The sequence below is a fragment of the Macrobrachium rosenbergii genome, chromosome 6, assembly GCF_040412425.1.
Source record: "Macrobrachium rosenbergii isolate ZJJX-2024 chromosome 6, ASM4041242v1, whole genome shotgun sequence".
Classification (NCBI taxonomy): Eukaryota; Metazoa; Arthropoda; class Malacostraca; order Decapoda; family Palaemonidae; genus Macrobrachium; species Macrobrachium rosenbergii.
In genome coordinates, this window is record NC_089746.1 from 38394012 (window position 1) to 38409011 (window position 15000).

The window sequence follows — 15000 nt, forward strand, 5'->3', positions numbered from 1 at the left end:
CACAGGAAAAGACAGGCAGAAGTTCAGTAGTGGGATAAAAAAAAGACAGGCAGAAGTTCAGCGCTTTTAAACTGAAGTCACTGTGCATCTACTGCCTGATTTTTTTTTACATATATATATCATATCTACTGTGATTTTTATATATATATATATATATATAGATATATATATATATATATATATATATATATATATTGATGGCACGTGTTGAATATGTAAATAAAGACAAAACCAAGAAGGAAAGAGAAACACTGAGTGCTATGAGGCCTTCCGACTGTCATCCTTTAGGAAGACATTCGAAAGGCCTCGCAGCACTGCGGTGTTTCTCTTTCCTTCGTGATTTTTTATTTATATATATTTATATATATATATATATATATATATATATATATATATATATATATATATATATATATATATGTATATATATATGTATATATATATATGTATATATATATGTATATATATATGTATATATATATATATATATATATATATATATATATATATATATATATATATATATATATATATATATATATATATATATATATATATATATATATATATATATATATATATATATATATATATATATATATATACATACTGTATATACACATACACTTAATACACTTTCACAGGGTCAAAAACACGTTGATGGGTCATTAATGAAAATGTACATAAATCCGTTGATGGAAAAAACCATTAATGAAATCCCTATATGTACATAAATCCTTCGAAGAATTTTGGAAAGATACGTTGAAGAAAAGAGACAAATTACTAATGGAAGAGAAAAGCATTTTAGGGCTTCGCAGTGAATTTAGTATCATTGGGAACGAGAATTTCCTATATTTTCAAAAGTCTATGGATAATAAAAATCAAGAGTTTCAATAGCAACGAGTACTAGCGCTATATACAGAGAGAATCTCTCTTAATGTGATTAACTGTTTGAAAATACACATATATTAAACACATTTACTAATATAGAATTAAACATCTGCTACAATTGCACACATACACGTACAAGCTGTATGAATATATAAAGCACTCAATAATGATACAAAACTGCACGGACCGTTGTTGTCATGCATTTTATGATTGTAAAATTACTATTTTCACCCTCTACCATTTTAATAAATTAAAAACTGCATGACATGCTTCGTGGCTTTCAAATATACTGCATCTACACACAGTTAGACAAACACGCACACACACACACGTATATGTGTGTGTGTGTTTATTTGTTTGTTTGGGTGTGAATTTTTTCCATGGCCCTTTCTACCCTATGGAGAGGATGGCACCAAAAGTGTACTGCCCTCCGGCATCTTAGTTAGTCTTTACTGGTGAAGCTGCCACCCTCACGCCTTTTTAACTGAACCCAACTGACGCAGCTAATGGATATCTATTTAATGGTGGGTGGGCTGGCTGGCAGAAAGCCGGGAGTGACCAACAATCCTTGCTGACATAGCACAAGTTCCTCATTGGCAGGGTGGGTATCGTTCTCGGCTAGCATTCTGCTAGCCCCGCGTTCGATTCTCCACCCGGCCAATGAAGAATTAGAGAAATTTATTTCTGGCGATAGAAATTCATTTCTCGCTATAATGTGGTTCGGATTCCACAATAAGCTGTAGGCCCCGTTGCTAGGTAACCAATTGGTTCTTAGTCACGGAAAATAAATATAATCCTTCGGGCCAGCCTAAGGAGAGCTGTCCATCAGCTCAGCGGTCTGGTTAAACTAAGGGTATACTTTGACATAGCACAGAGCTCTATCTCTCAGGCATGGTGCCCACAAATCTGACAACTGATTTTTAAACTCCAATAATGGCTCATATCTGAGAATAAAAACTTACATTACTCTCTCGTATACAGTTTAAATAGCGCTCCCCAATCCACCAAAGAAACAACGAAAATTGCGGAAATAACGACCTTCCATTAATCGACATTACTTTTATAATACTAAAATTCTGCTCCCAAATCACAGGTAATCCTTCGCGGATCCATTTACTCACCGTCAAATTTGGGGGGGAACATTCTAAGAATGTTTTTACTTGTTTTATACTTGTTTTCCTGCATAAGCAATAATACGTTTGTTTATATTTTGTATGGTAATTTTTTAATCTCAGGCTATTAGGCAGAATTAACAATTATTTCGTTGGGTGTTCACAGCCAACAGGACGCGTTACACCTCACGTAACTTTTCACCTCAAGGAAATAAACATACTAAATATAAAATAAAGTACTACAAGAAAAAAGAAATGGAAAGGGAGTGAAGTAAGATTAATTAAGGAAGAAGGAAGAGTTAAACAAACTGCCTTTAAAGGATGAAAAATAAGAGTCATAAGATATATATATAAAATATATACATACATATATATATATATAATATATCTATATATATATATATATACAAATATATATATATATATATATATATATATATATATATATATATATATCTAAAGATTCTCTCTCAAAATACTCTCTCCGCCTTTCTGCTTTCTCTCGGCCGATAGATAGGCCTCTGTCTATTTTGAACCTAGAAGTAGTGAATATATATGAAACATCGGGGGTTATAAGATATCTTTTATGGGTAAGCTGGCTTTACCGTTTTCTTTGGTACAGGAGAGTGACCTGGAAGAACATCAGCCGTTTTCTTTGATATAGGAGCGTGACTGGGCCAGGACATATACCCTGTCCAGAAACAATAAAAGGTCAGGGCGAGACAGCTCTTTCTCACACACAAAGTAGAAGGAAACAGAAATTTAACTGCCCTTTGCTCAACCACGTGGCCAGCAGCCAGTGCAAGTGGGGATTGCAAGTCCCAAACGCGAGCGGATTTCTGCGGAATTCTTTTGTCACAGTAAATTCAGCAAATGTCGACTCACGCCCCTACAATGTGGTAAAGTACCCCAGAACAAGTCACGTTTTTTTACATTTATTAAAAATGACATGTTTCTTGTTCAATCCCGGCCCAATGAGAAAGCCTCGGGAAGTCCTAAACTATAATTCATTCCATATCATTAAAGTTGTTGATAATATCGTTTCAGAAGGAATTAGCTCCTGGTCCGTGTTCCTGGCATTCCTAAAGGTGTGTGCAGCAATTTATGATCTTGTGTGTTAGAAAATATAATTTATTTTACATTTTGAGAAAGAATCCCAATTAGTTTGTGTTTTATATGTCCTGGTTAAAATTTTTGCAATAAAAATATCTCAAGAAACATATAAAAATATATATATATAAACATGGTAGTAAAAGAGAAAACGGAAGTTTAAAAAACAACCTTTTATTCCACACAGTAAATTCAGCAAATTCTGCCCCAATTTTTTTTACATTAAAAATGACATGAAATAAAGCTATGGGGTCCATAATTGTTGAAATAAAGCCCTTCCTAAGGTGTGTGTGAAAAGAATTTATTTTATGCTAAATCCATTCTATAAAAATTTGGCAAATAAAAACAACCTTTTATGTTCAAAATATAAGTTGAATTAAAGCATGAAAAGATATGTTATATATGAAATATACTCATATATATATATATATATATAAATATATATATATAAATATATATATATATATATATATATATATATATATATATATATATATATATATATATATATATATATATATATATATATATATATATATATATATATATATATATATATATATATATATATATATATATATATATATATATATAATATAATATATATATATATATATATATACATAATATATATACATATACAGTACACATATATACATATACATATATATATATATATATATATATACACATATCAAACGCGGTAACCTATCGCCTTAAAGGGTATAATTCAGAAACAACTCCTGGTACTGGAAATGATAAACAACGATTTTCCTCTGTACCTAAGATCTTAAAGCTAAATCAAAAAGCTCTAAACCTTGGACTGAAGCAACAACACTGAATAAACCTGAAGCCACACCCTTCTGGATTTGAAATGATCGACCCCAAGAGAACAGTAAAGATGGATGACCCGCTAGAACAGTGCTTGTAGCTCCTCCTGAAAAATCAGTTCCCTTACGATCCGCAAGGTGGTGAAATTCGCTATTACATACAGTCTTCCTTGGCACTGTTGTTTGCTTATCCTGAGAACTTTACTGACTTTATTCGCCCAAACTGTGGGCACTTCCTTTTTAGATAGAGATTTCTGTAAACAAAAGTGATTAATCTATGTTGCTGGTTATAGATGAACTGCATTACTGACATTTTCCTTATTAACAGTGATAACTGTTCAACAAATATTCAAGGATATGTAGCTTCCGGTTAATCATGTAATGGAAACACTTGTTGATACAGACCGCCTATTTTCTCTGCTAATTTCAAAATAGCAACAATTATTATCGTCTGTGCTTACAGATAATAATCCTAGAAAGTAGCTCTATTTATTGTGGTTACTACAACTCTTAATACGAGTTTTTCTTAAAAATGTATGGACGGTTTATTTTCGTCTACATTCTTTCATTATAACGAAATTTCTGTAAAGCAACAATTTTTCATAATTTTTTTAGAAAAGAGAAAACAACGGTAATAGTAATAAAAGAAAAACTACCAAATCCGCTATATTATAAAAACACTACTCATAAAAAAGAATGAAAATAAATATGATCAAATTGCCCAATGACAGAACAGATGCTTGTTCTTGTAAATAAGATGAAGCCGTATTGCAAGAACCGAATACTTCCGGAAGAATCATCAAAATGCAAGTATCACCAAAAGAAAATCGCGCCTCCTCTATATGCGCGATTGATTGTGAACCAACATCTCTCTCTGCAAAGTTTAAGAGTACAATAACTGATAGTTAGGCCTTCTATGTGTTTCCTAAAAGGGTTATTCAATAAGAAAAACATCATCATGTAATACTATGGACAAGTTATAATTTTATAAGTTCGGTAGTCTTCAGGTATACATTTGCGTAATAAATACATTGTGTTTAAACACATAAAAAGAGAGGTTGAAATTCGCTCCGTTTATATCTGAATATATTGTGCCTGAATGATGGTAATTCATATGCATGATGCAGAAGCTCCACCTATAACAAAAACGCATTCTGTGCATACAAGTGCCATGTTTAACTTCTCTATCTTACCCGTACATTCGGAACGCTAACAAAACCGTAATGGAATCAACCTCCAGGCATCAAGAATTTCCTGTAAAATACATTATGAGACTTATTCCTTTAATATTTTCTCCAACGCTGTATTTTGCGTACCTAAAAACCTCTCTTTGATTCCGTTTGAAATTTAACTCCCCACAAATATTCATGTATAGAAAACGTGAGATAAATTCGTTGTAAACATTCCTACTTCATAAAAAGCTGTGCCTCATCCATGGAAATGTTTTAGTTTAAAATAGTTCGCGTATATACTCGAGAATAAGTGAAAGAAATATTTGGTGATTTAGAGCAAAAAGTAATTACGTTTTGAAGTTCTTTATGGGATGGAGATGTTCAGTTCTATTCGTGAAGAGCAGCAGTGCTGAAAAGGGGATAGTTGCATGAGCTTCACTCAGTACACACAGGTCTCGGTCTTTATCATAATTGTTTTTCAGGGATAATACGTTCTGCCAGTAACTCGCTTATGTTCGTCACTCTTTGGTGAAGAGAATACTTCCCAACAGGGGTAGTTTTATTTGAAAGCTTACACTGTAACAGTTACAGAGTGACTTCGCCGGTAACTGAAACATGGCGTTGATCTGCTACTAGTAAGTGTCCTACAGGAGACAATCGTCGTCAGTACAGATCCTGAGTGGAAAAATCCATGGAAGATGAACTCCATATTCAGTTACCAGCGAAGTTACTCTGTGACTGTTAGAATGCATTCTTCCTAAAGAAAACTAACCCAGTTTGAAACTATTTTCATTTCCAGAGAATGTGAAGAGCAGTACCGATAGTTGCTACCGCGTTCCAGTCTTTAATTTTTGTTTTCTTTTGTAACTGACTCTTGAAAAGTTTCTCAATAATTAAAAGAAATTATGACAAGTGTTAAATTTTTTTCGGGCATATCTGCAAATATGCAGGCACTTTTCGTTGTCCTGTAAAATGAAGTGAAACGTACATATTTGCAATTACAGGAATATCATTGATCCTGTCTAAATGATAAAATGTAGCTCTTCCAATGATTATGAAGACAGTACTTTATTATATAGTAATGAAGAACAGCTATTGGATTCGGACTTGCATAAATCAAAAGGTAAACTGAAGAAAATCACATCCTAACCACTGCAAATAACAAAGACTGTTTAGAATCCATCACAATATATCAGAAGTGAGACACGGAAGTTCCTTTAAAAATGAAACAAAAGCTTTTAAAAAATAACTGCCCGAATGGTTACTCACTGTGTTTTTCACGGAAGACTGACACTCAAAATATTTAGCCTGTGTAATGTTAACTCATCTTGACTTAAGAGTAACAGCACAGATCCCCACTGACGGAGAAAACACACAACGAACATAGTTTATACATATACAAGTTTTACAGAGGACTGTGAATGCATCAAGTTTGAAGTTGGTCAAACCACAAGAATTATGTGAATGCGTCTGCAATATCATGGAAACAAAAAGTGCCATCAGCCAGCATTACTGAATATCACAAACGGAGGATTGAAGTTGAACATCTTATTGTAGGAGCTAATGTTATTCAAAATGAACTTATGTTTATTCGGTTTCCTATAACCTCACATTTAGCAATTAAAATACAGAAGATTATGTACAAGTTCAGTCTCAATATATTCGTCTTTCAACGTGGAGAAATTTAAATTGTCAATGCCACAACGGAGCAAAAAGGAGTAAAACACTCAGCACAGAGGAAAAATACATAAAAAAAGAATACGTCAACAACAGTAAAGACAGGGTAAAAAATTATACAGGATACAAGAGCCATGCCCACCGGCCAAAAGTACAGTGGATGAGAGAGAGAGAGAGAGAGAGAGAGAGAGAGAGAGAGAGAGAGAGAGAGAGACTTGAAATACTAACTTTTATCTGTAATTAACTTCTGAGAAATTACTCAGAAGAGTTACATGAATAGTAAGACAGTAATGTGTCAGTATTGAACTTATAACCAAAATTAATAACAAACTCTTTGTCAATATTAACGAACAAAAGGAAAAATACCTCCCAGAAATGGGAAAAATTCTCGCAAATTATAAATGCTGAAATAGATTATATTTACAGCCTGCTGGCACAGTGGCCAAGTCGAAAAGCCTTTATTGCTAGATCGGTCACTCACTACCAGGTTACTGCCCACAAGGTCAACCATATGTACAAGGGTATAAGTGTCTTTAGGAGCAAGAAAAAGGACGTAAGATTACAAACATTATATCTAAATCACAACCACTACTCAGTAGAAGAAAATGTTTATGGTAATTATATATATATATATATATATATATATATATATATATATATATATATATATATATATATATATATATATTTATATATATATATAGACATTCTTACCAGTCTTCGATGATTACTCTCTCGTTCCATCCCTCACAACATTTTTCGTTTACTGAAAACCATTGGAACGTGAATGTTTGTTTTTCCACTTTGAAAGATACCTTAATGCAAACTATGGTCACGCCCCTGCGACTCTTTCTGTAATATTTACTGATCTGTCAACAACACTGAAGTGCCACTTATTTTCTGAACCCGTGTTACGGAGGTCGTTGAAACGGAATAACAACAATGAAATAGATGAAATTCTTGACTATAGAGATGCATCTTTGTATATGTTTATGTTAGTTCAGGGTTGGATTCTTATAGAGTTCATTTTCTAATTACTTGTAAGGGGCTGTGTGTTTGTTTTAAAAAAATCATCATATTAGTAGCCATTTTCCTGAATAATTTCCCATGTTGCTGATGATTTCATTTAGATCAATGCTTAAGAGATCAGTTAACATTATCTAATGTGTGAGATTTACCCGCAATGTATTACAGTCTAATGTGAAATATTTTCTAGAGACTTTCCATTAACAAACCAACGGAAACAGTTTTTTTTTTTTAATAATAATCTACTTCCTGATTACGTTAGTAGAATAGAATGATAATTCAAGCAAATAAAAGTGTCTGCTTGTGTTATTCCCACTTCCTGCAAACCTTACTCTATCTTGGTTAAGAACAATTAAATTACAAATATAAAGGAAATTATGCTATTTTATGGACGAATATATTTTTTGTTAATAAGATTTCACCGTTTAAAAGGTTATTAAATTATAAATATAAACGAGATGTGCAATTGATGGACGAATATTATTATTATTTTTTTAAAATAAAATTTCACCTTTAAAAAGGTTTTACACTGAATTCCATTAAGAATAATGTGAACTTGAAAGTATTTCATATGACGTAATGTGTTCTCCTGGCATAAATTTATAATTAAGAATATTTCTGTCAAGTTGAAGAGAGTTCATTGAATAACAGAATAGCTTAGAAAAAAAAGGAATTAAATGTAACATTCAGTCGTCCTCCCACAGGCTCATTACATCTCAGAGAATTCATTCGTTTCGTCCTTTTTTTTAATATGTATGAAACACTAATTTAGTCTGACCTCTCATTGTTTTTTGTATTTCTTTTGGAATTAAAAAGGGCTACTTTCTCATAGGCAGAATCTTTTTTTTTAGAATATACGTTTCATGAACTATTTCACTCATTATTTTTCTGTAAATAAGATTCTTTGAACACAAAATATTTTCAGGATTTCTTAATCTGATTTTTTAATCTAAATTTAACAAATGAGTCCAGCAAAACCTTGAGAGATCGTATGAATATTTTCACAAATTATTCAGATTAAGGGTCCCTTATGGGAAGAATTATACCGTGTGTAGCCTCGTAACTCTCAGTTATTGCTTCCTATGATCTCAAATTCATGAGACTGGTTACTAGCGTGAACAGATGCGAAATAACACACATTAACTGTCAGCTACATATAGTTCAGTACACACACACACACACACACACACACACACACACACATATATATATATATATATATATATATATGTGTATATATGTGTGTGTGTGTGTGTGTGTGTGTGTACTTATTATGATATCTCTCTCTCTCTCTCTCTCTCTCTCTGTGTGTGTGTCTCTCTTATATATATATATATATATACTATAGAGATATATATATCTATATATTTTATATATATTATTATATATGTATATATATATATATATATATATATATATATATATATATATATATATATATATATATATATATATATATATATATATATATATATATATAATGTTTGCTCATTAAATCACCTAAGAAGCAGATAGATTGGATTGGATTAGTTAGAGAATTTGGGCCAAAGGCCAAGCGCTCGGACCTATGAGGTTATTCAGCGCTGAAACGGAAATTGACAGTAGAAGGTTTAACAGGGGGAACAGGAGGAAAACCTCGCAGTTGCACGATGAATCAATTGTTAGGAGAGGCTGGAAAGTAAGATGGAAGAAAGAGAATTAAGATGGAAGAAAGAGAACATGAAAGGAGGCACAGTAAAAGGAACAAATGGGGTTGCAGCTAGAGGCCGAAGACACGCTGCAAAGAACCTTAAGTAATGCCTACAGTGTACCGCATGAGGTGCACTGACGGCGCTATCCCCCTACGGAGACGAAACAGATCAATGTCTGCTGTGAAGTTAGTAACAAAGTACTAAACAGAACTAGCGCTCTTAAAGATTGCAAAATGTCTCAAAAAAAAAAAAAAATAATGGAAGAAAGATTTTCAGTAAAAAATTTAATTTTATTATAGAGAGGGAGACCGGGAAAATGGTTTCATTATTAGTAGGTTAATATATTTTCATTTTCATTGTAATTGCATCTTGCTTTAGCATTATCTAATGTACCGAAAAAAATAGGAGTTCGACAAAGTACTGTCCCCTTTTCCAAAAAAAAAGAAAAAAAAAAGAAAGAGCTATAAATAATACAAGATAATTCGAAATTACGGGAAATAATTTTACCTCTTCATGAAAAAATCGAAGCCAGAGTTTAGTGAAATATGAATGTTAAGCAACAATGTCATAATTTAGTAAAGCTACAGTTATCGATATTATTGTTAAAAATCTTAGGTCTCTGAGAGTCTTCCAGTGGGAAAGGTCATGATTCTTTGAACCGAACGCAGAATGAAAATCAATAGATAAATTTACATAAAAATGAATTAGTTTTACTGATATTACAATAAATTCATAATATACTACGTAAAAGTTAAGTAAAGTTTTTAGTTTTTTAACTGTTAATATACCGAAGTTTTCGTTTCTCTGAGTGTAGTCCTCTGGCTTGAGTGACGTCACTTATTTTTATAAATAAATATGCCATTAAGAGTCGCAATGTTATTAATCATAATGTAAAAAAAAAAATCATTGTCGTTGGTATCTTTGAAACTGTTACCAAATATAACCTGTTTTAATGTGGAAAATATACACGCATTTTCCTTTTTCATTGCGTATGAGTAGTGAACGTAAATAATTTATGGAAGATGTCTGAAAGTGCAAAAAGAATCTGGTCAAGAAAAGTAAAGATGCAACAATCGGTTCCTGTCAGTGTTCCACAGGAAATAACGCCCCGAAAAGTTTCTTTATTTCTTTTATATCGAAAGGATAACAATGACGTAATTGTTAAGGAAGCCGAAACTTATTTGATTAAATATAACGTTCCATCTGAAAAATCTTGACTAAAAATTATGAACCTTTACTCATAGTACGTTCATACCTTGAAAATAAATTGACCAGCAATCAGGGGAAACCTTACCATATATTGCATCCTTTAAATTACAAAAGAAATATATTTATGAATATTACAAAGAAACAAGTAAACACCACTCAGATATATTTATTTTAATAAAAGCGAAGGAAACCCAAATGTCGGCCGTCAGAAGAGAAGATTATTCCTCCCATTCCGAGTGTACTGAAGCCAGCATCCCAAACGCATAAAGTTTGTAGCCAGGTCTCAGTGGAAAGGACCTCTGCAAGTTCCTGAACAATTTTGCTTTTGCTTTGTCTGTCACTTCGAATGTGTGTCCATCTGCCTCTCCGGGTTATCTCTTACCCGGCAGCTGGTACACGTAATGCTAAAGGTATTGTCAAGTGGGGCACGAAGGCTATATATAGAAACAAAAAAAAAACAATATTCAGACTAAATGATCTCATACTCCCTCCTTTGTTTCATGTCAGGCATTTTGGAAATTATTTTTCTGTTTATTATTATTATTATTATTATTATTATTATTATTATTATTATTATTATTATTATTATTATTATTATTATTTTATGCAAAGAAAGCAGGCATTGAATAATCTGAACATTTGAGAAAAAGGAAAAAAAAAAGGGGCTAACATATTTCGAGTGGATTACAGTTAGAAGCTTGAATCTACTAGCCAACAAAAATTAAGTATCCGAGGTTTATAATCGTTATTTATCTCTTCAGTTAAGGTTAGGCCAACATCAACGATTTCCTCACTCATCATTCACTAAACAGGATTTTGTTACTGGAAACCTTTCAGAAAGACAGAATTTTCAGTCCCGGGCACAGTTAAAGAATATACTCTTGCCCAATACAGTACACCGAAGATTTTTTGTTTACATAACTGCTAAATCTGTGTATACAATAACGCAGTTAATCAAAATAATGTATCTCATAAGTTTAGGACGCACAGTATGAGAAACAGCGAGATTTCAAACCACTCTTAAAAAAATATTTGTTTCCCATTCCACAAAAAGAGCCGCCAGTTCTAAATGATATTAAAATGGGGATCGCTTACTGTACAGAAAATAGCGATAAAACGTAAAGAAAGTAACTGACATTCCACTCAGAGAAAAAAGACAACAAATATAGCAAAAGTTGAAATGTATTGCACTCCATTCAATGATACAAAGCCGTGAAATGCTCGACGATAATTTCAGATTTTGTCTTGGCACTAAATATCCTTAACGATCTGAGTTTCGGATTTAAGTTCTGCAGATTTTATTGCCAATATATATACAGTATATATATATATATATATATATATATATATATATATATATATATATATATATATATATATATATATATACACACACACACATATATATATATATATATATATATATATATATATATATACACACACACACACTTATATACATATATATATATATATATATATATATATATATATATATATATATATATATACATATAAATATATATATATATATATATATATATATATATATATATATATATATATATATATATATATATATATATATATATATTTTAAAACTCATAGTGAGAACATGTTTTTTCTTACATGTTTTGATTAACATTATAATAATGTCAATAAAGAAATATAATACAATGTATGCCCAAGATATGAAATATTCTTTGTATTAAAGTGAAGAAAAACAGATACAGTAGAAATAGAAACATACAAAAGTTAAGTATAGCTTAGTTTAACCAGACCACTGAGCTGATTAACAGCTCTCCTAGGGCTGGCCCGAAGGATTAGATTTATTTTACGTGGCTAAGAACCAATTGGTTACCTAGCAATAGAACCTACAGTTTATTGTGGAATCCGAACCACATTATAGCGAGAAATGAATTTCTATCACCATAAATACATTCCTCTTATTCTTCATTGGCCGGTCGGAGATTCGAACTCGCGGCCAGCTTAGAACGGAACTCACCCGCCCAACAAGGAACTAGTAGAAATAGAAAAGGAACGAAACTTTTATTCTTGCGCTTTATCTGCATATATATATATATATATATATATATATATATATATATATATATATATATATATATATATATATATATATATATATATATATATATATATATATATATACTAGCTGACGTACCTGGAACGTTGCACGGCAAAAACTTAAAAGCGTAGAACACACCCAGACCGTACAATGCACCCAAACCACAGAACACACCTAAACCGTAGAGCACCCCCGGATATTTATTTATCCCAACCTTCTATTAGACAAGAAAAGGAATCATATCTTTCTATAGTGTAATATCAAAGAATTTTAATTTATAGGTTTTTAAAAATATAAAAACAGTATACAAGTCATAGAGTAAAATCTTTTACAAATTCACTATAATACTACGTTAACACATAACTTGATTGTAAATAACATTTTCAGTTCCGCCATCAGGAGCAATACTAAATAAATTCTCGGGTGAACCCACCCTTTAGCAAGCAACATAGAGCTGTCCGTGGGAAAAACAAGACGATCTCAAATCCACTCCACAGTACTCAACAGATTGTCCCTGTGTCTTGTTGATCATGATCGAGAATGCAAGTCTCACTGGAAATTGCAATCTCTTAAAGTTAAATGGGAGATCCGTCGGAATGTGTGGTATTCGTGGGATAAAAACTGTTTCACCCTCTCCCTTTCCTGTTAAGATAATTGTTTCCACTACATTGCCCAATAATTTTGACATTTTATATTTCACCCCTTCTCACCCACCCATTCCTATCAGGGCTGAACTTGGACTTAAAGGGCATCGGGAGTGTCACTATTCATCTCAACATCTCGGAAACTATAGATTAGACACTAATATCTGTTTTTTGCATTATTTTTACATGTCACCCCTCTTCCCATCCAAACCTCCTTTGGTGCCAGTGATGTCTTACCCCAAAGTATTCTTGCCAAGATAGTAAGTCATATGTATAACGAAAAGAGGTATGATAAACCCGTAAAGTTTATTAAGTTACTAAGTCTACGGGCAGAACCAGTCCTGTTATTTTATTTTTTTCAAATGCTTTTTACTTTCGTCAGATCTATTTTACTAATGTTGAAGGATCTTTTACTCCGGTCTGCAACGTTTATTTACCTCTGATATCAGTTTAACTAATTTGAAGTTAGCAAACTTCTGAACCTCGCATAGTAACCAAGGAGGAAGGTGTAACGGGAAGTCTAAGGCTGTCCACATTAGGAAACATTGTTTGGAAACAAAATTTGCAAACTGGTTGAAAACAGTTTCTTGGAACCTGTTTGTAAACAGTTTGGAAACCGTTTCCAAACAGCTTGGAAACTGTTTGCAAACAATGTTTCCTGTCCAGACCTCAGTTGTCGTCAGGATGCCTGCTGGTGCAGTAGCCTCTGTATTTTACTTGGCAGTTTTAATGCACTCAAGGAGGGATAAGAGAAAGAGAAAGAAAAAGAGATGGGTGAGGAAGATTTTAGGAAAAATGCGTGTCATGCTGACTTGCTTCTGGCGTGTATGTATATGTACATATACATATATACATATGTATAAGTATGAATGTTTAGTGTATATATGTAATTTATATATACATACATATATACACGTATATATATATATATATATATATATATATATATATATATATATATATATATATATATATATATATATATATATATATATATATATACATTATATATTATACATGTGTATATATACATATACACAGAAACTCTAAATGTTTTCCATTCTGAATGGGAAACAAATATACGGTAAAAAGTGTTTCTAAACTGTTTCCAAACAGTTTCCAAACTTTTTGCAAACTTTGTTTCCAAACAATTCCCAAACTGTTTCCAAACTGTTTGCAAACAGTTTGCAAACTTTGTTTCCAAACAATGTTTCCTAGTGTGGACAGGCAAAGGGCTAGGAATGTGGGATCTTTCATAGATTGTGTCCCCTAGGGTTTTCGGGGGTCGTTACCTAGGGCTAATATTTCTTGGAGTAATTAACTGTATGATACTTACAGTTTTTTGTTTTTACGGTAATCCCCAACGGGCTTGTACTAAACACGCCGCAAAGGTGGATACACACCGGGTTAAAACCCGGGGGGGGTTACTATCTAGGAAACATCCGGAATGTGTTCAAGGTTGCCATGTGAAATACAGGATGCCCTTAAGTGTATCATCCTCAATTTTAGGAAAGGGGAAAGGATGTGGACATCCACAAATAAGAGAGGTTAG